Below are 23,849 nucleotides of genomic sequence, written 5' to 3' on the forward strand. Positions count from 1 at the left end.
CATATAGCATGGTGATTGGTTTCATATAAATGCCACAGACAACTACATACAGACAGAACTAAGTATCATCTCTGAGAAATTTCAGAGGAACAGCCGTGTTAGTCTGTATTCGCAAAAAGATCTCTGAGAAAGAATCTGGAACAGATAACTTTGGGATCTCATGAAACACTGTAGGGGACTGTTTTTTAATAATTTCACCATCATCATACAATGCTTCAGAATTAATCTAGAAATCCTGTTCTCATACTTCTGTGCATTTCAGATAAACTTATTTACTAGCAGAAGCTACTTTCTAATCACTTCTAATCCTTTCATAAATACCTTCCCGCAGGGGGATTCAAGATCCTGAAACTGGCCTGTTGCCTGTCTGGAATAAAACACAAGAATTCACACTAAAAGAATTTAATACTAGTCACAAGACAAACTTAGATTATCGTATTAATCAGCTAGCACTAATAACAAAAGGGTTTCAACATGCAAGATCCGTGCTTCTTATTTCTTGAGTGTGCCATTTGCCAAACCAGCCTGCAAAGATTCTACCAGCAACATTTCAAAGTGAAAACTTCAGCCTTCCTGCTTACCATTATATACTGTATTCATTGGCTCTATTAGAAGGAATTATTTTCATGGTAAGACTGCATGTTACACAAGTGCTTTTAGGTCAGTCACAGTAATTTCAAAGTCACAAACATGTCAGCTTTATAACTCTATGAAACTTCACTTATTGAACTTTGGCAAGAAACATTTTCAACTGTAATATTTTCAGTTCAGTCCTACTTTTAGATATGCTGCCAGTCATTGTGTAGCTTTGTCAAGTCAGTTACTGATTTGATCAGATGATTTTTCAGACCTACATGGCAATACACATCCATTTATCTGGCAGCAAGATGCAGCCTTAGACTTCCAGGTTTCATGTCAAACGTCACTATCTCAAATCAGAATTCTTTGTGCATGGGTGTATGTGGTAACAAAAAAATAAAAATAAAAAGGTTTATGAATAAATGAAAAAGTATCCATATTCATCCATTCATTTGCCAAAAGGACCTCTATGTACCCCTTTGCAAACACTTCAGCTCAGTGGAATTCTGCTTCCTTACCTGATAACTCAAAGCTGAGATATATATTTTTTTAATCCCATCAATGTTAAGAACAGCTATTACATAGGGCTACTATTCTCTTATGACATGTTTTTTCCTTCAAATTTTTCCACCACTTTTCCTTTTGTATACAGAACCCTTCTGACTCTCATTAATTGTATATTTGCTGAATTTTGGCATGGGCAACTGTACATACGGTATGACTGCCCACAGCATTTTCATTTCTTTGCATCTCTGTTCAGTGATTCAAAGGCTGCCTATTAGAAATGTTGTCAAAGCTTGGGAGGACTAAAATATAACTAATTCCTGAACTATAAAGGTTATTAGATCTCCACACTATAAGCCATCACACAGAAGAAAACAAAGTGTACTTCTAAATGTCCCTGGGAATGGGAACAGGAAATGAATGAGACCCCTTTGTGTTTTTTTCTTTACAGTTTACACATTACACTAATTTCTGAACTCCCTGAAAGTAGCTCAATTTCTAATATTAAATGGAGCACTTGCTCTAAATTCAGTGCTTTTTAAAATTAACAGTATTCCCAGAGAGAAATGAAATTTTAACTGCCTTACATAGTTGTTCTTTTCTCTCTCTCCTTTTTATGCTTACTACACTTTGTAAAGCTTAATTGTCCATGTTCTAATTTAGTGGGCCAAACTCACTAGTGATGTGTAAGCAGGCAGAAGTTATACGAGTTATATGTCAGTAAGCAGATGTAAGTGGGTAAAAAGAAAATTAAATTTTATTTAACTCACACACCCGGGGGCCCAAAGTGGGCAGAAGGGGTAGCAAAACCAATGAACAGAAGGAGGTAAGACAATATACATTAGAGTAGACCACACACACCAAAGCACACAATCTTCTAGCACCTCAGCATATAACTCCTTTTGGCTCTGATCCTGCAGTGAGTTCTGCACGAGTGGACCCCGTGCAGGGGCCCACTACGGTCAATGGGGCTGTACCTGGACACAATGGTGTATCCACACAGAGCTTACTGTAGGATCAGGGCCTTAGACTCCCTCAGACCTAGATACAATCCCTTACCAATATAACACACCACCTCAGGACTTGGCCCTGTGCATAAATGTATTTATAAGTCTTCAATTTCAATATTTATCTTTCACTAAAACCAATATGGATAAACAGGGATATGCTCACAGAAGCCCCTTGTTCAAGTTCTGTCACAAAATTGAAGAGGTTCACAGTAACTTCTCTGCCTCTGAAGGAAGTGTCCCAACCTTTGGACACTGCTGAATCCTCTCTGCAAGAAATACCTTATCCTTTGGGTCCATAAACATAATTCTGAAGAGCCAATTACGTGTCTTTGGAATGGACCAGCTTCAGGATAAAGCATAAACAAACAGTTCCAGCGAGTGCACTCAATACAGTATCATTGGTTAGAATGTGGCATTGCTAAGCTTATGCTCAAATAAATTTGTTAGTCTCTAAAGTGCCACAAGTACTCCTTTTCTTTTTGCGAATACAGACTAACACAGCTGCTACTCTGAATCCTGGGGAGTGGTTATTAGAAATAGATTTGTTTCAATGAAAAACAATAGGCTTCCCCCAACCCCTCTGTCCTCCTCTTTGCATCACCTCTGCTCCCTCAAGTGCTTGGGGTCTAACACAAGTTAAGGGGGGATATTTGTGGGGGATCTCTTGTTGAAGTATTAGCAGCATATCACTTGGGTATGGAAGGCAAAGTGTAGAAGGACCACAGGAGTGGGAAAGAGCTGTACAAAGCACTTGAGCCCTTCACACAACAGTGCCCAATAGAACCTGCTTTCACCCTGGTAGGCAATCTGGGCCTCAGTCTTCAGCAGCATGTGGGGGGCTGGGACACTGCACCCCACATTCTTCAGTGACATTAGTAACATAATTATGATGTAGTTTATGCATCATAAGGCATAAGGCATGTGAGGTGTCATGGGAAAGATTATGGTTTTCTGAATATGATTATCCTATTTGTATACATGTATCTTTTTTGTATCCAAATTTATGAATATTGACAATATATCTTTCACATGTAGCTATTCCTGGGCAACGCCCACTAGGCAAAATGCTCTCAATATAGACTGCTGTCTGGGAAGGGTCCATTCAGGTTAACGAGCCATTAGGAAAAAAACAATAGGCCTTAGTATAAGCTTATCTCCCACCTGGTGAGCCTTCCTGTAAACGCTGGGAACAGCCAGCGGGGGATGGCTGCTGTGACTCTACAGGGACATGTGACCAGGTCACCTGGTGCTGGACTGCATCTTGGGATGTCAGTGTTTTTCCACTGACTGGCATGGGAAACAAGCTTTGAAACAAAGGGTTCCCGACATATGCAGAAGTTAACTTCAAATCTTTTGTAGTTAATAAATTTGTTTTTGCTCTATCATAACTCGGGCAGAAAGCTGTTGCATATTCCTTGCCACATTCAGGGAGGGGGCAAATTTTATGAGCTTACGCTACACAGTTCCCTGTGCAGTGCAAGACGGTGTAATTTTGAGTTTACACTCCAGAAGGGGTGCAGGCCTAAGGAACTGTAAGGTGCCCTAGCTCAGACTAAGGTTCTCATAACAAGGGGTCCATGGCCCCCTGGGGGTCCACAAGCCTGAGATCCAGAGCCTGAGATCCAGCACCTCTCGCGGGGCTGAAGCCAGGAGCCATGTGGCTGAATCCCTGATCCTCGGCACCCCCTGTGGGGCAAAAGCCCTGAGCCCATGGGCAGAGTTGGCGGGGGGTGTGGGGGAGGGCACAAGGGTCATTGCCCTGCCCCAAACTGCAGTGCAAGAACAGGGCAGTCCCAGGGGAGATCCATACTCCCTTCTCTCCCCACTCCTTGCCCAGGTCGGAGGTGGGAAGCTGGGCGGGGGGGAGGGGAAGGGAAGGTGCATGACAACCGCTGCTTTGGCTGGTGTCATGGAGCAGGCAACCACCGAGTTCCCTCATCTCCTGCTGCTGCGTGGGCTTGAAGCTGCTCCTCAGCTCCCAGCCCCCTTTGCTGGTAAGAACTGCCTGGGTGGGGAACATGGACTGCAGGGGACCCCTCCCAGCAAACAGCTCCAACTACCCCTCTCCCTGCGCCCTGACCTACCCTCTCCCTGAACTGTTTTCAAACTTTTTGAGCTGACCTTTGAGTTATAATTTTTGGTTGGCCCCCCCACACACAACCCAGATAGGTGGTTGGTCTGCTAAGGTGAGTCATGAGGTGTCAGTGGCACTCCTTCCCGGACCCCGCTACGAGGAGCTAGCTTGAGCCCTGCCCACCCAAAATAGAAGTCAAACTACATCTATGCCATTAATCATTGTACTGACACCTTTTGGCAGGCCAAAAACAAGATATTACTTATTTGTACTTATGTTCAAATATACCTTAGAATAAGGTTATGATTGGGTAGAGTCTTTGTGTAAAGGTGGGGTTTGTTTTTAATGAGATATTTAGATTCCATATAATACCAGTCAATTTCTCTGCTGTTTCCATTATAAATCTATATTTCTGATCAAAACACACACATAGATCACACCTTTCTGAATGGGTATTCCAATCTTGATAACCCAAAAAAAAAAATCTACATGTGAATCTTGCTAAATAATTACACGTTGAAAGAGGAATTTAAGAAGTCTCAATACTACTTGGACTGAATGTTGTGCCGGTCTCATTTTGGGGATATGGGATCACAAAGTCAGAAGGGTGCAGCATAGGCAGGCAGGTAGCTAGCTACATGTTGGCAAAGAATTCAAAACCTACAAGCTCATTTGGCAAAATCCATTTAGACCTGAGAGATCAAATCTTATGAGACTAGTTGGCCTTTGAAGTCTCTCCCACATTTGGAAGTAGTTACACAAATTTTTCAGTAATTTTTTCAGGTTTCAGAGTAGCAGCCGTGTTAGTCTGTATCCACAAAAAGAACAGGAGTACTTGTGGCACCTTAGAGACTAATAAATTTATTAGAGCATAAGCTTTTGTGGGCTACAGCCCACTTCATCAGATGCATAGAATGGAACATCTAGCAAGAAGATGTAATTAATATATAAACAACACACACATACAAGACAGGAACGGGCATTGTTTAAAAGGAAGCAAGGAACAGCAGGAAGATTTTAATCCTTGTATCTGGGAGTCAGCCATTAGTTGTCATACCTCCCAAATTCCACTTTTAATGTCTTGAGTTCAAGAATGCATGTGTTACACTTGAAAACAAGCACTAAAAGTGATGGAAGTCCTGTAACACAAATCACTTCTAAGGAATGAAGTTACAGCAGACAGGAAAGGAAAGTTATGGAAATATTTCTACACCCAGGACCCAGAGGAGACAATGGAGTAAAAGGAGAGATTTAGTGTAATCCCTACTGCATCTAATCTATACTTTTATTAAATTTTTTTTAAATTAGATTTTCCATTCAGATTAAATTCTCAGCTGTAATAGACACGGACCATTTAATTTTTCTTAAATATATTTGTGGCAAAATTCTTCTCTATAGAACCTATAAAAAAGTGTTATGTTTGCCTAACCATGTGCACAGAAAATTGTGCAATGCCCAGCTTCCCCAAACCAGCAATATTCTGAGAAATCCAGCCCCAAGAGTTCTGTTAATTGTCTTCAAAGGGTCATGAGAATAAGGACTCTCTCTTATTCATAATGTTAACAAAGGCTAGAAGTTTATGTTTGATAGGACTGCATTTCTAACTTCAAGAAGCATCCACCACACCAGAGGTTCCTTCAGAAATTATGATTTCACAGAAAGCAGAACAGGAAGGGCCTCTGGAACTAAGAACTAAAGTAAAGCGAAAACCAAACCCAAAACGAGGTGCCAGTATCAACTAAAACAAGATACAGAGTACATTTAAATTTTATGTTTTGGGGGCTTGACAGTTTTCCCAGTGATTTGCCTCTTGCCTAAACACCATGGTATTCACTAACAATACCAGTTCTGGCAGTCTCTTTTGGGGGAGATTTCAGCGGACTCAGCACTAATACACAAGAGAGGGTGTGTCTTTTTGCATGGGTCAGCCACAATGTGGCTGCAGAGCACAGGCATTGCACAGCTCACACCATCAAGCCTCACCAAAGGAAATGAGATGAGTGTGGGGCCATGGCCCTCTCCTTCCCTCCCACAGTGGCCTGAGGAGAGGGTCTGGAATGGGAGGAATGTGCGCTGAAACAGAGGTTGTCTTCTCAGTTTGGCGCACACACACACACCCCCACCCCCGAATCCCAGTAGAAATTCTGGCTGAGTCAATAAGAAATCTTTCTGCAACTCCTGCTGCAAAGCAAATCCTTTCACATTCTTTCCCCCCAAAGCCACACAGGTCTACGCCTTGATAGCCCAGCAGAGACCTGAGGTAATATTTATACATTTGACTTGAAAGTATAGCTCACTTATCACAAGGTCTGCAGTAGCGATAATAGAGCTGACAACACGCTGGGCTGTTTCACTTAAAGGTGCTTGCACCAATAATGACAAACTGGGAAATTTCACACCCTTTCAAATTAATTTCCCCCTCAGATCATGGTCTTTTTAAAAAACAAAAGCCATATGCTCATTTCTGGGGCAGTCTGAGTCCTCTCTCTGCTTCAACCCAAAGGAAGGAGGTTGCAGTTTAATTTCAACAAGCCATAAAGTCAATCCCCCCAGAGTTATGATATTTAACCTATCAGGGGGTAGCCGTGTTTGTCTGTACCCACAAAAACAAGGAGTCCCGTGGCACCTTAAAGAAATCTTATGCTCAAATAAATCGGTTAGTCTTTAAGGTGCCACCGGACTCCTTGTTTTTGTGGCTATTTAACCTACAGACTGTAGGTTGAGGAGAATTATGTTTTGAGTTTCTGTGGCTGGTTTTTGTTTCTTTGTTTTTAAAAGGACATGATAACGTTACAGGTTGCCTTTCAAGCAGGGGGTGGGGAAACAAAGATTTTAGATCTATCCAGGAAGGCATTTTAAACTTTAACCCATTTATATTAAACAAAGATTCCAGGAAAATAGACAACGATTGACTGTGTTTGGTGACTTTGTTTATAGTCTTTGCATGCCACAAACTCAAAGAAGGGCACACCTGACAAGCCAGGGATTCTTGGTAAACGGTAAGTCTGTACCAAAAAGTTGCCCTCATTAAGCACTTCCCATGTATTTCAGAAACATGCTTTTCTGGCTAGTTCTCAAATAACTGCTTAATTGGGATTGTTGACCCTGGCCCTACTGCTACAATGTAAAGATTCCAGTTTTTTGCTTTGGTTTACATTGTGTTATTATGCTATTATACTAAGCAGGGTAAGCGGGGGGAGGCATGAACACTGGTAATTGCCAATGTCAAAAAAACTGAAATAGTATATATATATATATCATATACTAAATATTTCTGTTAAAGAAAGGCAATAAAACTTTAAATACAAAAACGGTAACAAAACTTTCACCCAGCACCCAAACCTTCCCTCAGTCTGCACAATAATCCCACCCCCTTTTAACTTCACCTGGAGAACAGTGGCAGGATGCACCCCCTCATAGTTAAGAGTTGGAATCTTACATGCCCAGAATAGAAGTCATTCTTTTGGCAACAGACATTTTACCGATCAGAGTTTTATTGGCGCTTAGATGGCCTCTGTTGTCAAGAGATGAGTCCATTCTACACACTATTCTGAGGAGAACTGAGAATAAACGTTTAGGATTAAAGAAGATATATAAACAGTTAAACTATCTGTCCACACATCTGAACTATCCAAAGGGGTGAAAACATTTACATTTTTCTACTGATAGATCTCCAGGATAAAATCCTCTCATGACTTTATTCTATCCCAAAGCATACAACTGGGAAAAACCTCACAATTTTTTCTTTAGCACCAGGACTGTAAAATCTTCACACAAGTATATAGCTTCTCTTATTAAATCTGGTTGAAAGAGGTGGCAGACTTTTGACTGCAAATTCAGATCCCAATGGTTTTTCTTGTTAAAAATAGTGTAAAAAGAGAAGGGAACAGCAACAGGTGACAAGAAGTCTTTGGTGAATTGCCAAAACAAAGGAATACATGTTTACTTTCGTTAAATTAGCAAGCTGACTTCCATTCCTAAAAATGCTGGTTGTAACAGTTGAAAAAACTTGTTGAAAGGCAAATTTTCAAGTCAGTTCTGAAAATGCCAGAAAATATTTGAACTCTCAGCTGTTCTCTTATCAAGTCCAACTCTTCTCATTTTTCATCAGTGAATGTTAGGATAATAATATTTCAGAGTTAGCAGCCACCCTGAGTAAAAAAGAGTGGAAAAGTAACCTTATACTGCTGGGTCATGCAGAGAGCTAACATCCACATAACCAGCCCAATTCACCCATTTAAAGCACTTATTATCCTATAGATATTTCTTACTTGCGGCATATGTAGCTCTCTATTGCTCTTGAGGAACAAGGAGAGACACACGTATGCCACAATTATTATGTCCAAGTTGATGGAATTCATGTTCTGAGAAAACAGAGAATTTACGTTACCTCTTAAAAGTCTTTTCTTGGCCATATTGATAAGATATTAAGACTGAAGTTTTGAACCACACAGCTGTAAGGCATATGCAAAGTCAACTCCAAGCTGCCATTCAAATTGTTCACTCAGTCTTGCCCAAATATAACAGATATCACTTTCACTTCTTCAGTTTCAATAACTTCCATTCATTTGTATGCCCTGTCAGATCTTTCAGAGACTAAAATAAGTTTTACAAGAACAATCTGAAGATTCCTATTCTGTTTGATGTTTTCTGCCATGTTACTCTAGTCTCAGGAATACAGCACGGCATTTGAATGGCAATAAAATGGCAACCCTGGGGACCAGAGTTTCACCCATTAATTCCCAGATTATTCTTAACACTACTGAACTTCAGCCTGCAAAATCTACTTTTGAATATCAGATAAGCCAGTCTGTGCTTTGCAAGCCTATGTTTCTACACTTTAATTTTAAAAACTGCCAAATCTGTCATCCTTTTTCTCAATGTAGGGTCAAGTCAGAAGGAAGCGATGAGCACCCATAAATACCCACCCACTTCACTGAGAGCTACAGATGCTCTACACCTCTCAGGAATGGGCCAAATATTAATTAGCAACTGCACTGCAAATAGTGGTGACCTACTATTGTATCTGACTCAGATACTGGCATTTTGTTGATTGTGAACATCCCAACAGTCTATTCAGCTATACCATACGCCATTACTTTAGTTATATTATTCTACAAATCATGTATTGCACTTTATTTTAGAATAATCTGCCATCGTTTTTTTTTTTTTAAATGGAGATACATCCAGTATAGTAGGAATAAAGCTGCCTTTAGTGTTTGGGGTTTTAAACTAGTAAATAGTATAAAAGGTACAAAAGTGCTGCATTGTATACACACTCACATATACATTATATGCACACACCTGAAATCATAGTTTAGAGTGCATTACCAAACACCAGACAAATGCTTCTTCTTTGTGATTTTCTACATTTTAAACAAATAAGTACAGTACAAATGCTTTCAGGACCAGAAAAACTTTTCCCAGCAACAGTCCTGGAGCAGTGATCAAAAAGAAAAAAAAAAAAAAAGGATCCCTCAGAAGATTTATATCATTAGGAAATGTATGTATTAACACTATATGAGGAATTATAGATATTGAATGATATGCTTCCAGTCAGTGATCAAACAAAAGGGAAAAAAACAGGTTCACCCCCACCCCCATCCAGACAGGAGGGAAGACAGCTACCTACCCGTCTCCAGTTTAATTAAACAAGGTGTAATCCGAAAGAATGTAATAATTTACATAGGAATCAGCAGGGGGGATGGAAATACCACAGGAAGGGGAAAAAAGGCCACTGAACTTTGGAAGACATAGGTTTAAGTGATACCAAGTACAAGGAAAAAACCAGAAAGGGATACAAACAATAAAACTACACTTATAAGACAAACTTAAATTCAGTAAATTACAATCTTTGCCTAAGCAGGTTTCTAACCTATATTCAGTTTCCAGAGACTTCAGTTGAAGGACCCAACATTCTGTGATTTCAAGAGCTCTGGTCTTCTGAATCCCACAAGCGATGGACAACTCAAATATCTTTTTACCCCATCATATCACTCCAAAGTTCATTGTTTTGATTATAAAAACGAGGAGTCTGGTGGCACCTTAAAGACTAACAGATTTATTTGGGCATAAGCTTTCGTGGGTAAAAAACCCAGTTCTTCAGATTCTTCCTGTTGACTTCCCATCCCCATGCTGATTCGTATGAAAACAGGGTGTCCATTGGTTTGATTTTATAATGCTTGATTTACACTGGAGACAAGTAGACAAGTACATTCCCTCCTGTCTGAGGGCAAACCTGTTTCTCCCTGGTTTTGGTCTCCGACTTTGAAGCATATTATCAATGATTATCCATAATTCCTCATGTAGTGTTAATGCCTACATTTCAAAATGCTATCAATCACCAATGCGTTACAGGCTTTCATAAAAGATATTACTCTATTATAAAAGTATCTGGTACACAATTGGTTGATTCAATTGTTTATCATTTGACATTCACAGTCCCTGTCCTTGTAGACCACCCTACCTTTGAAATGTATCCTCAGATAAAATCTCTCCCCTGCTTGGGCGTAAACATCATGCTGTCTGGCACCTTCATCTTCTCTGCCTGGCAACCAGGCTGGTCAGACATGCAAATACACAATCCTTTGTTTAAGGCCATCTTTGCTTATCCATTGCTTGCCAAACAAATTTTAAGACCATTATTTTAGCACATATTTATAACTTACACATCATACACATATCATGCAAGGTTATTAATGCTCAGTTAGTACTACTTTTCCACTGACAAAAGGTGGCATGTAATATATCATGACAATAGTGTGTTAAATGTGGTTAGTATGTGGGACCTGACAAGAGTTGCTGACAGAGTGTTGAACCACCACTGGGCCTTTGTTGCAGTAGGGCAGGAGTAATTTGCTTTTGGGGTAAATTCCGATTCTTTTCCTCCTTAGTCTCCATCTCTTTTCTGGAGATATGCACATACTCACTTTACATTGTTTCCACACAGTCATATGCTTGATCAGACTTGGCATAGAACTCCCATGACATCAAAGTGGAGATGAGGAAAGCAGGAGAATATGAGAGCTGTCAAATAGACCTATTGTTCTAATGACCAAATTTCTCATGGTAATTTACAGGATATCTAAGGTTGAAGTGAGGGGCTTATTTGTATACATTCCTTACACACAAAAACCCAAACACATATCCTACAGCAAAAGCGGACCCAAATTATGCAGACCCTAAAAGACTGGTGTGAACAGAGTCACAAGGGGCCACGCTGAGGGTTACTCAATTAGGGCAAACTGCAAAGAATAGGACAAACAATCCACAAAGTTGGATTAAGATTTACCGAGCCAGCACAAAACAGCTTCTACAATACCTTACTGGTTGCACAGAAGCCAAAACACAGTTCCCTTATTGCAAGGCAGACTTGGGCTTCCACCCAGACACCCAAGTTAGATATGATGAAGATTACCGAAAATCTTATTCATTATATAAGAAAGTTCTACCAATCCCAAAGGATCAAACACATTACCTCCCAGGTTAAGGAATATTTCAGATCTTACCCAAATACACACTTACAGTTAATTCTTATTAACTAAACTAAAATTTATTTAAAAAGAAAAGAGTGTACTGGTTAAAAGATCAGTATACATACAGACATGACTACAGTTCTGAGATCAGATTCATGGTAGAGATGGTAAGCTTTGGAATTGCAAAGAGTATTTAGAATTAGTCCATAAATTCAGTTCAATGTTCATATTCAGGGTAATCCAGGTGGGACTGGAGATCTCCGTCTTACAACTTAAACTTCCCCTGCATAAAGCATATCTGAGATAAAAAGGATTAGACCCAAGAGACCTTTATACAGTTCCAGGCCTTCTCTTGACAGCAGAGAGTCCTTAGGTAAACAATAGGCAATCATCAAGACTTTGACGTAGATAGATTTCCTAAGCATCACCGGTAATTAGCTACACGGATTAACATAAGGCAATTGCCTGTTTTCCACCATTTGCAGGTCACTTGCTATATAGTTCAAAGAGAAATCAATATAGTGATATCACTATATTTACAGTTAACATTTAAATGTTAAGATCTCCTTTTGATCTCTGAATTAGCAGATTACAGCATAGACAGGAACTGTTTGATTGCATTGTTAACCGCTAACAATATATATGTAAAACACACAAATTATCTACCAATATGTCCATAAAGGTTGAATTTGGGTCATTTATTCTGCAGGATGCTTAACCCTTTCTGGCTGTGTGTCACAACTGGGCAAGAACACCGAAAGGAAAATAAAAATTAGGCCAAGATTTTCAAAAATGAGAGCCTAAGGTTTGGCTCCTAAATTCATATTTAGGTACCTACAATCATAACCTGTTTTTCAGAAATGCCAAACACCCAGAATCTACCATTCATTTTAATGGGTGCTCAGCATGTCAGGTCACTTACACTTGGGCACCTAAACATGGATTTAGAAGTCTGACTTTAGGCACCCAAGTTTGAAAATTATGGTCTTAATGTCTAATTTCATGTGAGAGATAACAGATGTGATTGTCCAGGACACTAATTAGAAAAGCTCCCTTTTCTGAGGGAAAAGGACGACAGCAGTTAGCAGAAATTCTCTAAGAATCCTATCAGTCTATTTTTAACAGTCTTGACAAACTAGTTTTAGGAAAATGGTAACAAGCTCTTCTGCCACTGTCAGAGTGGAACAGTAAGACTCATTTCACCACTAAAATGCCTTACCTCAGGTCAGTGGTTTTCAGATTCTCCGGTCTGTGGAACAAAGAAGGGTTCACAGCCCTTTCTGGTACATGAACAAGTCCATGGGAGGACTTTATCAAGTGCCCTACAAACTAATGAAGATGGAGAACCATTAGTTCAGATGATCTCTTTACATTTCTCTCTTTTTTTAAAAAGCAGAGAGAGAAAAAGTCCCAAAGAGAATAAAACCTCACTAGTTTAAGAAAATTAAATTTTAAACAAATTTTTATTGTCTAAAACATAAAATAAATGGTTAGAAAATAAATGGTTAAATTACATCCGTTAAGGAAAAACACACACACACACACACTTTTTCAACAAATAAGAGAAAAGGCCTCTGCACTTAGTGATGAGAGAAAGCAGTCTAAAAAAAATCCCATCAAACTGACATCAGTTTTTCCAACAACTGAGGTAAGCCTGCTTCAGTAACCAATAATCTTTACATGTAAATAGTATTCTTTCCAGGGGCAGTCGCTTTAATGATGAAGGCTGTGATCCTCTCATGGAACCACTCTGAGGGGTGCGGCAGATCAGACTACAGGATTGAGGCCTAGCTCCATCACTACCTTTTTCTTGAGGTGAGACAATAGGTTGATAAGTGAGACGAATTCAGTGTACAGTTTACAAAAGAATACATTGTTCAACAACAAAAACTTCCTCCCCCTCTGACCCCCTGGAAAAACCCTATAAACCAAACCAAATGCACTTTCTAATGCACATGTAATTCTCATGGACATCCATAGAAGTGAGGTATACACAGAAAGAGGAAAACATACCCCACCTGCTTTTTTAAGATATAGAAATCCAGTCACAGACTTTACCATGCTTTTTACCCCTTGGTGATAAAAATGTTTAAAATTATCATTTTAAACAAAATTTAGATAATGGGTTGTTTTCTATAAGCACTCAAAGACGTTGTTTGCAGAGCCCCACTGACTAGCAAGAAACCGTCCCTGAACATTTTTGGCAGCAAGCATGGTAAAATGAGGTCATTGCTACTAATTTTGGCCAGTGCCTGATCAGTCCATTAATTTCTAAATGGCAGTTCATGCATTACACAATGCACCAATTTTCAAAATAAAAAAGTTCATTGAGTCAGTAAATTATTTGCATTCACAGATGCATCCTATGCTTGATCTTCCATCTATTCCCCTAACATTCAGTATTGGCAAAACTTCAGCAAGTGGTAGTAACCATCCGACAAGAACATCTCACCTTGCCAGCTTGTGCCATTGTACCAATGGCCAGCAATAGTTACAGGAAATTCTGCAAAAACCCTATATTGTCACTGTTACCAGGCCATGCACCTGCACATTACTGTATTTCTATCAATTGGTCTACAAGTGAATTTTTTAAAAAGTGGCTTAAAATAAAAGAAGGCAGCTAACTCCAAGGACAAGAGGGGAGTGAAGATTTTCTAGTAGAACTGTAAGCAGCCTGACACTTTCAGATCTTGACAAGAGGAGATCAGTTATCCAAAGGAACCTGAGCGTGAGTTCCAATGAAAGCGGGTTCTGATCAGCTTCAGAGCAAGGTCTGAATAAGAATCTGTATAATGTACAGAGAAGCCCTCTGAGAGACTGGTTGCATCTCTCTCTCTCTTTATCTTTATGAACAAAGTACAAAACAAACTCTGAATTATCTATATAAACACTGTCAGTTAATGCATGCTATTACACTCTTAAAAGTTAAAAATTCAGCTTTCAGCATCTGGTGGATTTTTTCCTCCTAATCATGCTGTAAGAATAGTTAAATCCTTTTTTTGCTCTATGTGTATATTTGTGAATCATTAGCTTAAAAAAAATAGGCAAAGTATCATCTTAGTCACTGCCTATGAATTTACTCATTTATATTCTCCATAAACCTAACTAAAGAAAAAAGATTAACTGAATAGAACCTTCTCCTTTAATAAGAACAGGATATTCTGATTATTTAAGGCACATTATGTGAAACTGGTGTCTCTGATGGGCTTCACCACACAATGATCAGCAATGTCAAAGGCTTAAGAGTTATAATTTTTTCAGCCTTGATTTTGCAGGTAATTTGATTTTTATTAAATTCATGTGGATGCAGTGAATACGATGAAAAGCATGTGTGTGTATTAGTTTTATTTATTTAAATTAAATTTGTCCCACAACAGTGATTAGCTCTTTGTTGTACACTCAAAAAGAGAGGATATTTACAAAATAGGAAGGGAATCTTTGGAAAGCTACTGAGGGCTAAATAAAAAAACTGAAAAGGATATTTGTTATTGTTTGGGAGGGAAGCTTAGCTAGACAGGGCCTCTCTGCTGAAGAATGAAATAATGATTTTGTTAATTAGTAATAGTATTATAGCCGTACTTATCATAGAGCTGTAGCATCAGCCTCTAGCAAATAAATAGAAAACACAATAGGAAGAAAAACAGCACACGGTCTTCCAGATTCTGCCCCATGTTTCGTGCCCCTTTCCACCACACCGGCGGCACCAAGGAGCTACAAAGGAGGCAAAAACAGCCCTGGCAGACTCCCCTGTGAGAAGGGGGAGAAGAAGGTTTTCCTTAATTGATCTATACTATAATCTCCCCCCCCGCACCCCCCCAAACACACACCTTTACAGCCCCTGCCATGTTGAGGAGACATATCTCAGAGTGGGCCAGGAGCACAGCTGCAGCACATTACACTCTGGTGATGGCATAAAGGCCCGTAGAGGAGTTTTACCAATTCAGAGAAGCTCAGGGATGCTTTAAGTTGTCCCAAGAGCACATACCAGAACTAGGGAGATGCAAATGTGCCTTAAAGCCACCTTCCACTAGCTACGACCAACCTGGTCCTGCACTCAGCACAGAACTGGAAAAAACAGAGAATCTGGCACAGTCTCTTCAATGCATACGACTTTCAGCACAAAGCACTTCTGCTCTGGCCAGCTTACAGAAAGGTGGTTCCAAAAGAAAAGACTCACGTCAGCCATGGGGTATTATAATTAAGGGGAAATATAGACAGTTTTAACTTAGGAGTGGCTAATGCAGTCAGTTCTCCAAGTTCATGTGTTTTTGTTTGGGGCTTGGTCTCCCAAAGGGGGCTGGAACTAAAAAAAAACAGAATTTCAAGCCACGGGGATAACACCGCCGATTGGCTGCCTTCCCCACTGCCCACCTCTTGGAAAAGAGCAGCTAATGAACATTGCTGGAAGAAGCAGGCAGAGCTCTCTCTCACCACTTGACACCATTCTTACAGGAGGGGAAGGGTGACCAGAAAGAGCCAAGCAGCTCAGGGTTGCCTTGCTCCCTCCTCCCCTCCTGTGAGCAATGTGTCTGTTGCAGGGAGGAAGAAGCAGAGAGTAATAGCAGGCCTGGGAATGGGGAGAAGGAGGTGAAGGACCCCTGGAACTACAGGAGAAGCAGGGGGCAAGGCTGGGAAGGGTCAGAAATGATGGGAGGTAACAGAATTTATAAAAGGGGGAGCAGATGTGGGGGCAAAAATTCCTGCAACAGGGGCCAAAAAAAGTTCTTCTGAACATTGGGGAGAGTCGGCAACACATTGTCTCACACACTATGGGGTGGACCGTGCCCAGGAGGAGCTCAAAAGTTAAGGTAGACCAATATAGCCTTTTAAAAATATATATATATATATTTTCAAGATCTGTTCTCTGATTTTTGAACCTCTCGGGTTGGAAATACTGCTCCTAATCCTAGAAGGAGAGGGGAATACCCTCTTCCTCCTATTCAAGAGCCCTCAAGCTACTTGCCTTCCTTGCTAATATATCTGCCTCAATAAGTGCAGGTGAGAACCTGCCTTTTTCAGCAGCAGAGCGAGCAGTGGGTGGGGCAGGCCATTCAGCTAGTACCCTTTTGAAGGAAGCAACTCTTTACTGCCTGACTGAGCATGGGGTATACATACCCCCATCGGCAATACACTTACAGCTCTTGCAGCTGCCACCATGTATCAGGAGTGTACCATGGGAAAAGTCTGCTCATCACTAGGGTTCGCAAACATATGGTCCATGGGCTAAAGGTGGCCCTATAATCAGCACTCTTCTGTGTTCACTGAGCAATGGAAGCGAAACGCTCATCTCTGGTAACTTTCACTTTTATCTACTCTGCTCATTTCCTTTGTCATGTGAGTGTGTACACGCATGCACAGTAGGATACAAAATAAAACTAACTAAAAATATCTGAGTTTCACTTTGAAGTCCTCCCAGCTGTACACCAGACAGGAAAGGTGTCAGTGAACAGACAGTGCAACATGGGGTGGGGAACAAAAAGGAAAAGTGGAAACAGGAATCAGGATAGGAAGTGGGGGGTGGACAAGACTGGCTAAAGAGACCCTGGAATGTGGAATCAAAGGGAAGGAGGAAAAATTAGACCAGAAAGTAAATGGATGTGGAAAGGAGAAGAAACAGGTCAGGAAGTGGACTCTCCTCTCACCTCATAAAAACAAAGACTATTAATTTTGAACATACATGAAGGACATGACAAATTAGTAAATAAATGTTTGTGAGGAAAATAATGTTTTGTTGTGGTAAAGAGGGCAGTGAAACCTATTGAAAATGTAATTTGATCCTTATCCCAAAATGATTTAGATACTCCTGCACTAGCTGTCAGACAGAATGGATTCCTGTAAGCTATGGTGAATTTGCAGTTTCCACGATATGCATCTGAGGAAGTGAGCTGTAGCTCACGAAAGCTTATGCTCTAATAAATTGGTTAGTCTCTAAGGTGCCACAAGTCCTCCTTTTCTTTTTGCGAATACAGACTAACACGGCTGCTACTCTGAAACCTGAAAGAAAGAGCCTGGCATGTACCATGAATCTTCCCTACTCCTCTAACCAGGAGGGCCCTGCCTCCATTTCTGCTGTATGGAAACAGGAGGCAGGATACCAGCACAGGAATACATATCCCTGTAATGATGTGCCATAGAGCAGAGTTCTGGGGGAATGGAGTCCATGTGTGTCATAAATATAAAGGGAAGGGTAAACCCCTTTGAAATCCTTCCTGGCCAGGGGAAAGCTCCTCTCACCTGTAAAGGGTTAAGAAGCTAAAGGTAACCTCGCTGGCACCTGACCAAAATGACCAATGAGGAGACAAGATACTTTCAAAAGCTGGGAGGAGGGAGAGAAACAAAGGGTCTGTGTCTGTCTGTAGTCGTCTTGGCCAGGGACAGAACAGGAATGGAGTCTTAGAACTTTTAGTAAGTAATCTAGCTAGGTATGTGTTAGATTATGATTTCTTTAAATGGCTGAGAAAAGAATTGTGCTGAATAGAATAACTATTTCTGTCTGTGTATCTTTTTTGTAACTTAAGGTTTTGCCTAGAGGGGTTCTCTATGTTTTTGAATCTAATTACCCTGTAAGATATCTACCATCCTGATTTTACAGGGGGGATTTCTTTATTTCTATTTACTTCTATTTTTTATTAAAAGTCTTCTTGTAAAACACTGAATGCTTTTTCATTGTTCTCAGATCCAAGGGTTTGGGTCTGTGGTCACCTATGCAAATTGGTGAGGCTTTTTATCCAACATTTCCCAGGAAAGGGGGGGTGCAAGTGTTGGGAGGATTGTTCATTGTTCTTAAGATCCAAGGGTCTGGGTCTGTAGTCACCTAGGCAAATTGGTGAGGCTTTTTACCAAACCTTGTCCAGGAAGTGGGGTGCAAGGTTTTGGGAAGTATTTTGGGGGGGAAGGACGCGTCCAAACAGCTCTTCCCCAGTAACCAGTATTAGTTTGGTGGTGGTAGCGGCCAGTCCAAGGATAACGGGTGTAATATTTTGTACCTTGGGGAAGTTTTGACCTAAGCTGGTAAAGATAAGCTTAGGAGGTTTTTCATGCAGGTCCCCACATCTGTACCCTAGAGTTCAGAGTGGGGGAGGAACCTTGACAATGTGTCAGCATGTTATACAGTTTGCTGCTTGCAAGCAGCAGCTACTAGATGGACTAGGGATAAAAGGAGAATAAATTTCTCTCTCTGTAAGCGAACAATGATCAGATTCTTCTGTATACCACTCTCACCCCTGACTGCAGGCTGAAAAAGTAACTTAAAGGACTTATGGGTACACAGCCTGGCCCAGGCCCCCCGGGTCTCCAGCGGCGATTTAAAGGGCCTGGAGCTCCAGCAGCTGCCAGGAGCCACGGGCCCTTTTAAAAAATCACCAGACCCCAAGGCAGCTGCCCCTCTCCCTCTCCCCCACCCCCGTCAGCGGCCCTGCTGGTACAGTACTTAAAACGCTGCTTTGGCAGCACTTTATCGTCAGCTGTGTATCAGCAGTCACTTTCTTACTGGCACACCATAACGACTTACTGTCGCCTCTGCCTGCACTTGCGAGATATACACTGTACTCTGTCCCTCAACTGAGCCACTGGATACGTGGCACTACCTTCCCAAATTGTAACAGGATTTTTAGTTACGCTTTAACAGGCGCAATGCAATTTGAAAATATGACTGCAGCTTTAAGGAGCTAAAAACCAAAGGAACAATCAAGTTCTCAGCACAATTCCCTTTAAAAATTTTTGACTCCTTACAGGAAAAACAGATCCAGTCAAGAAAATAACCATGACCTCACACACTTTTCTGTCTGTAATTGTCAAGTACCACTGGCCTAAAGTCAACCACTTTTTTTGGGGGGGGGAGCTATTATCTTTAAGAAATTTCAATTCGAGCATCAGAGGAGATCAGTGGAGTTCTTATACAGAGTGCATGTGCAGAGCACAAATAATGAGAGAGATCAATAGGAGCAATCTCCCAGGAATGGGAGTTTTGACTAAGGGCTGGTCTACCCCACAGTCGCTACAGTGGCACAGCGGTACTGACGTAGCTGTGCCATGGTCGTGCAGCTAGCGCAGACCCGCTGTGCCAGTGGGAGAAAGCTCTCCCCTTCGCATTAATTACGCCATCTCCCTGAGCAGTAGCGTCAGCGGGAGAGCGCCTCCTGACGACAAAGCTCTGTCCACACTAGCACTTCGGTTGGTGTAATTTAAGTTGCTCAGGGGTGTGGAAAAGCCACCCCCCTGAGTGACAGAAGTTATATCGAAGTAAGTGCTAATAATGTAGACCTGCCCTCTGTAGCTCACGAAAGCTCATGCTCAAATAAATTGGTTAGTCTCTAAGGTGCCACAAGTACTCCTTTTCTTTTAACAATAAAAAAAAATCATCCAGGACACCAAGAAATCAGGAAATAAGACCCGATAAAGGCCTACAGACAAAAACCTATAGCCTATACAGGAGTAAATAAATGTAATGAACGATTCAATAAAAATGTTTAGCACTTATTTTAAAACTGCTTTTGCATGGCATTATAAAAATAATGCTCAGTGTGAATTTTTAAACCACCACATTTCAATCACAATGTGAAAGCGTGTTGTGATAATAAAAATATTCCATCCTCTTACACGGTTGCATAGTTTTCCTAGGGAGACTGTACATTTCTATAAAACGGTAATATTTGATCATCTAAATGCATGGAAATGATGTTGAGAGAGAGTTCACCTTTGAACAGAACAAGCTGAAAATGGTATATTAAAAACTACCAATGAAAACGAGATCAATGGTTGTCCAAACTTTCAGTAAGCCTCCAACAGAGCATTCACCACTTCAAATGGGCACATTCAAATTCTACTTAAGTATGAAAGCCTTTGCCCAAATACATTTGTTAGTCTCTGAAGTGCCACAAGGACTCCTTCTTGCTTTTTACTTGTATCATTGTTGCTACCACACTTATACAATTGCAACAAATCTTGTGCAAAGTACATCATGTGAGGTATCATTTGAAAAAAGTTATATTCTGCTAAATAGGATTATCATGTTTATATGCATGTACCCTCTCCATAGATGAAGTGTCCGTCTCAAACATGTTCTATTCCTTGGTAAATCCCAACAGACAAAATTTACATTCAGATTAGCCATCACTGCTTGACGGGCCATCTATGTGATGATGGGCCATTGAGGGCAATCAGCTCTTCAGTGAGCCCTCCCTCAGACAGCATGGAGCCAATGGCTACCCCGATGATTCAGCAAAGCACTTAAGGATATTTGATCTACGACTCCATCTTTTGCCAGTAAATTTCCATGCACATGAGCTGAGGTATAAAAGTGGAAGCTGTGACATCACTTGTGTTCATGCCTGCTTCTCATTTCTGGACTGCGATTTTCTAAGGAAGCTGGGTGGGTGGGTGGGTGGGGGGTATTCAGTCCTTTGTTCAATCTGCTTGGGTGAACCAGAGAGACCTATTACAAGCTAGCAGATTTAACATCACTGCTATTATCCTGACCTGCAAACTCTGAAATCAATTGTAATGTACAAGATTATTTTAACCTATAATTATTCTTTATTATTAAACCTCTAGTTTAATTCTACTAAAGGAATTGGCTACAGTGTGTTATTTGGTAAGATCTAAGTATACATAGTGTGACCTGGGATCAGAAGAACCTCATATATGAAGAATCTGGTTTTTAGTAACCTCTCATCATAAAGACCAAATGTCTGAGTGGTGATAGGGGCTGGATTGCATAAGAAAGAAACTGTGTTTTGGCTTTTTGTTAACCAGTGGGGGATACAGGAGCTCACTTTTGTTACTGGCTTGATGAACTCTAATGTTAGAATAACCACCAGTTTGGAGATGTGACCGCCCTGTTTTTTATCAGTCTGTCCTGAGTCTGGCATTCTCAGCTGTGACCGACATGGTCCACAGGCCCAACTATCTGATCTGTGCAAAAACTCTCTATTAGCATACACAAGATGTTGTGTTTAAACTTGCAAGTTTATATGCGCACTAATTGAAGGCATGCTGAAAATGCAGGCTCAAAGCTCACCATCAAAGTTGGGAAACCCAAACTTGCCCTGCCCACTCCCTTCTATATTTGTTTTGCAAAGTCCTTATGTGTTATTCTGTATGCTTTTCAAAACAAAAGCAAGCGTTTCAGTACTTCCCTCACCTTTACCACCGTAAACCCCAAACTCTCTGCAACAAGTCCCGTATGGATGAGCAACCCTAAAACAAAACAAAACCCATAGGTGCCGATTTCATGGGTGCACCCATGGAAAAAAATTAGTGGGTGCTTAGCACTCACAGGCAGCAAGCTTCCCCCCGCCTCCCAGTGCCTCCTGCCTGCCAGCCCCTCTGCCAATCAACTCCTCCCCCTCCTTCCCAGTGCCTCCCACCTGCAGTGATTAGCTGTTCCGCAGTGCGCAGGAGGAGGAGGAGGTATTCAGAGGAGGGGGCTGAGCACCCCCTGGGTCAATTGGAAGCTGGGGTGTGTGAGAAAACCAATGTGTGCATAAGATAAAGGAAGAGACAGAAGCCACATCTGTAACAGGTTTTGATAAAGCCTTTATCATGAACATCTCAATGTTTCATACTCTTTCCTTCCCCCACCTGTGTGATCATACACAAAACACAGTTAAAAAAAAAAGAAGAGATGAACATTTGTCTACATTCTTCTTTCTCCTAGCACTTGTGCAAATTTAGCCTTCCACTTTAATAATGGAATTATGCCTTACTTTACCGAGTTAACTTCTCACACACCAGGCCATCAGCACTTCCAACTGCAGATAAGGATACAGACTATTACTTGTGGGAGAAGATTGACTGTCTTGGGTAGGATAGGCTTCACAGTGGTAACCATGTTAGTCTGTATCAGCAAAAAGAACGAGGAGTACTTGTGGCACCTTAGATACTAAAATTTATTTGGGCATAAGCTTTCGTGGGCTAAAACCCACTTCATCAGATGCAACTGATAAGTAGAACAGCTATGAATAAGGCCTAAGTGAGCCAAAGCAGACAAGTCTAAATATCTGAGCACAGACCAGAAGTCTTGAATGTTTTATGATCAGCACTGACACTTACTTCCTACGGGGCGAGGGGGGGGAAAATCGATCTAAGCTATGAGAATAGCATAGCTGAAGTCGACGTATCTTAGATAGACTTAGAATCACTTCGCGTCCTCACGGCGTGGGATCGATCTGACAGGTAGTGATCGATCTATCGGGGATCGATTTATCGTATCTAGTGTAGACGCGATAAATCGATCCCTGATCACTCTGCTGTCGACTCCGGAACTCCACCAGGGTAAGAGGCGGAAGTGGAGTTCACTGGGGTAGTGTAGACATGGCCTAAGACTGAAATTATTCCAACAGAGGTGCTGCAAGGAAGAGCTAGTTAATGTCTGGAAAATGTTTCAAAAGATATAGCACTACAATCAGCCATTATCATCACTGCCTGTTTTAACTTTGGTTTTAGAGAAGTTAAAGGTCTTGTCAAAAATATACTTACATACTCCAAACCATTTGAAAACATTAAATTCACTCATGGCGATTCTGGACTGAAACTTAGAACCTTAGAATTATGATTACATTTGGGGGGGGGGGGGTTTGAGATACATGGAAACATGTTTTAACCTGCCAGTTTTCCCCTTTATAGATTTGCAAACATTTCTGCTCCCTACCGCTTGTATTTCTTATAATGCTTTAGCCAACTTGACTACTTTTATTTGCTTCTTGTGTGGTGCACAAACTTCAATGAAGAGAGCAATACTTAAGTAATGGAATGTATCCTTTAAGCACCTCAAAGGAGCAGAATAGTTTTTAATTGTTCATCCAAGAAAAACTTGTGGCTATTATTACTTATTTTCTTAAAATATTATCAGTATTTATCATTACAGAACATTTTGTATCCAATTGTTACAATTTAAAGGAATGTCATTTTGGGGTCCGAATTTACATTAGAATATCCCGGGGATGGGAGGGAGGCCTGTAGGGGGAAGTAACCTACATTGTTTATGAGTAATTGCATTGTTTCTAGAGTCTACTTTATTTGACACAAATATCACTGGCAAAGATTTTAGGAGATAAAATAATTTCCTCCATCCTCCAAAGAGAGACCTACTTAAGTTTCAAAATATATTTTGCTAAAAACTAAGGACAAACTCTGACCTTATGCAAGCCTACTGATGGTCACTGAAACAACAAATATTTGAATCAGGACAGAATTTAGCCTTTAATT

The 23,849-nt window shown here is 40.8% G+C and overlaps 1 protein-coding gene across 9 annotated transcripts in view; it reads right to left on the reverse strand.

Moving 5' to 3' along the window:
- Positions 1–23,849, reverse strand: part of PIP5K1B (phosphatidylinositol-4-phosphate 5-kinase type 1 beta) — a 166,721-nt gene that overhangs the window by 117,993 nt on the left and 24,879 nt on the right. Inside the window, exons 1-2 of one of the 9 annotated variants that reach the window (XM_073345195.1) lie at positions 12,862–12,971; positions 10,634–10,726 (exon numbers count right to left, since the gene is read on the reverse strand). The exons of 5 other annotated variants lie outside the window; for them this stretch is intronic. The gene's annotated coding sequence lies outside the window, so the exon portion shown is untranslated. Of the gene's footprint in view, positions 1–10,633; positions 11,438–12,861; positions 12,972–23,849 lie in introns of those variants that run through there. 3 more of the 9 variants (XM_073345194.1, XM_073345198.1, XM_073345196.1) reach the window with 3 other exon arrangements.

The sequence above is a fragment of the Lepidochelys kempii genome, chromosome 5 (genome assembly GCF_965140265.1).
Source record: "Lepidochelys kempii isolate rLepKem1 chromosome 5, rLepKem1.hap2, whole genome shotgun sequence".
In the NCBI taxonomy this organism is placed as follows: domain Eukaryota; kingdom Metazoa; phylum Chordata; order Testudines; family Cheloniidae; genus Lepidochelys; species Lepidochelys kempii.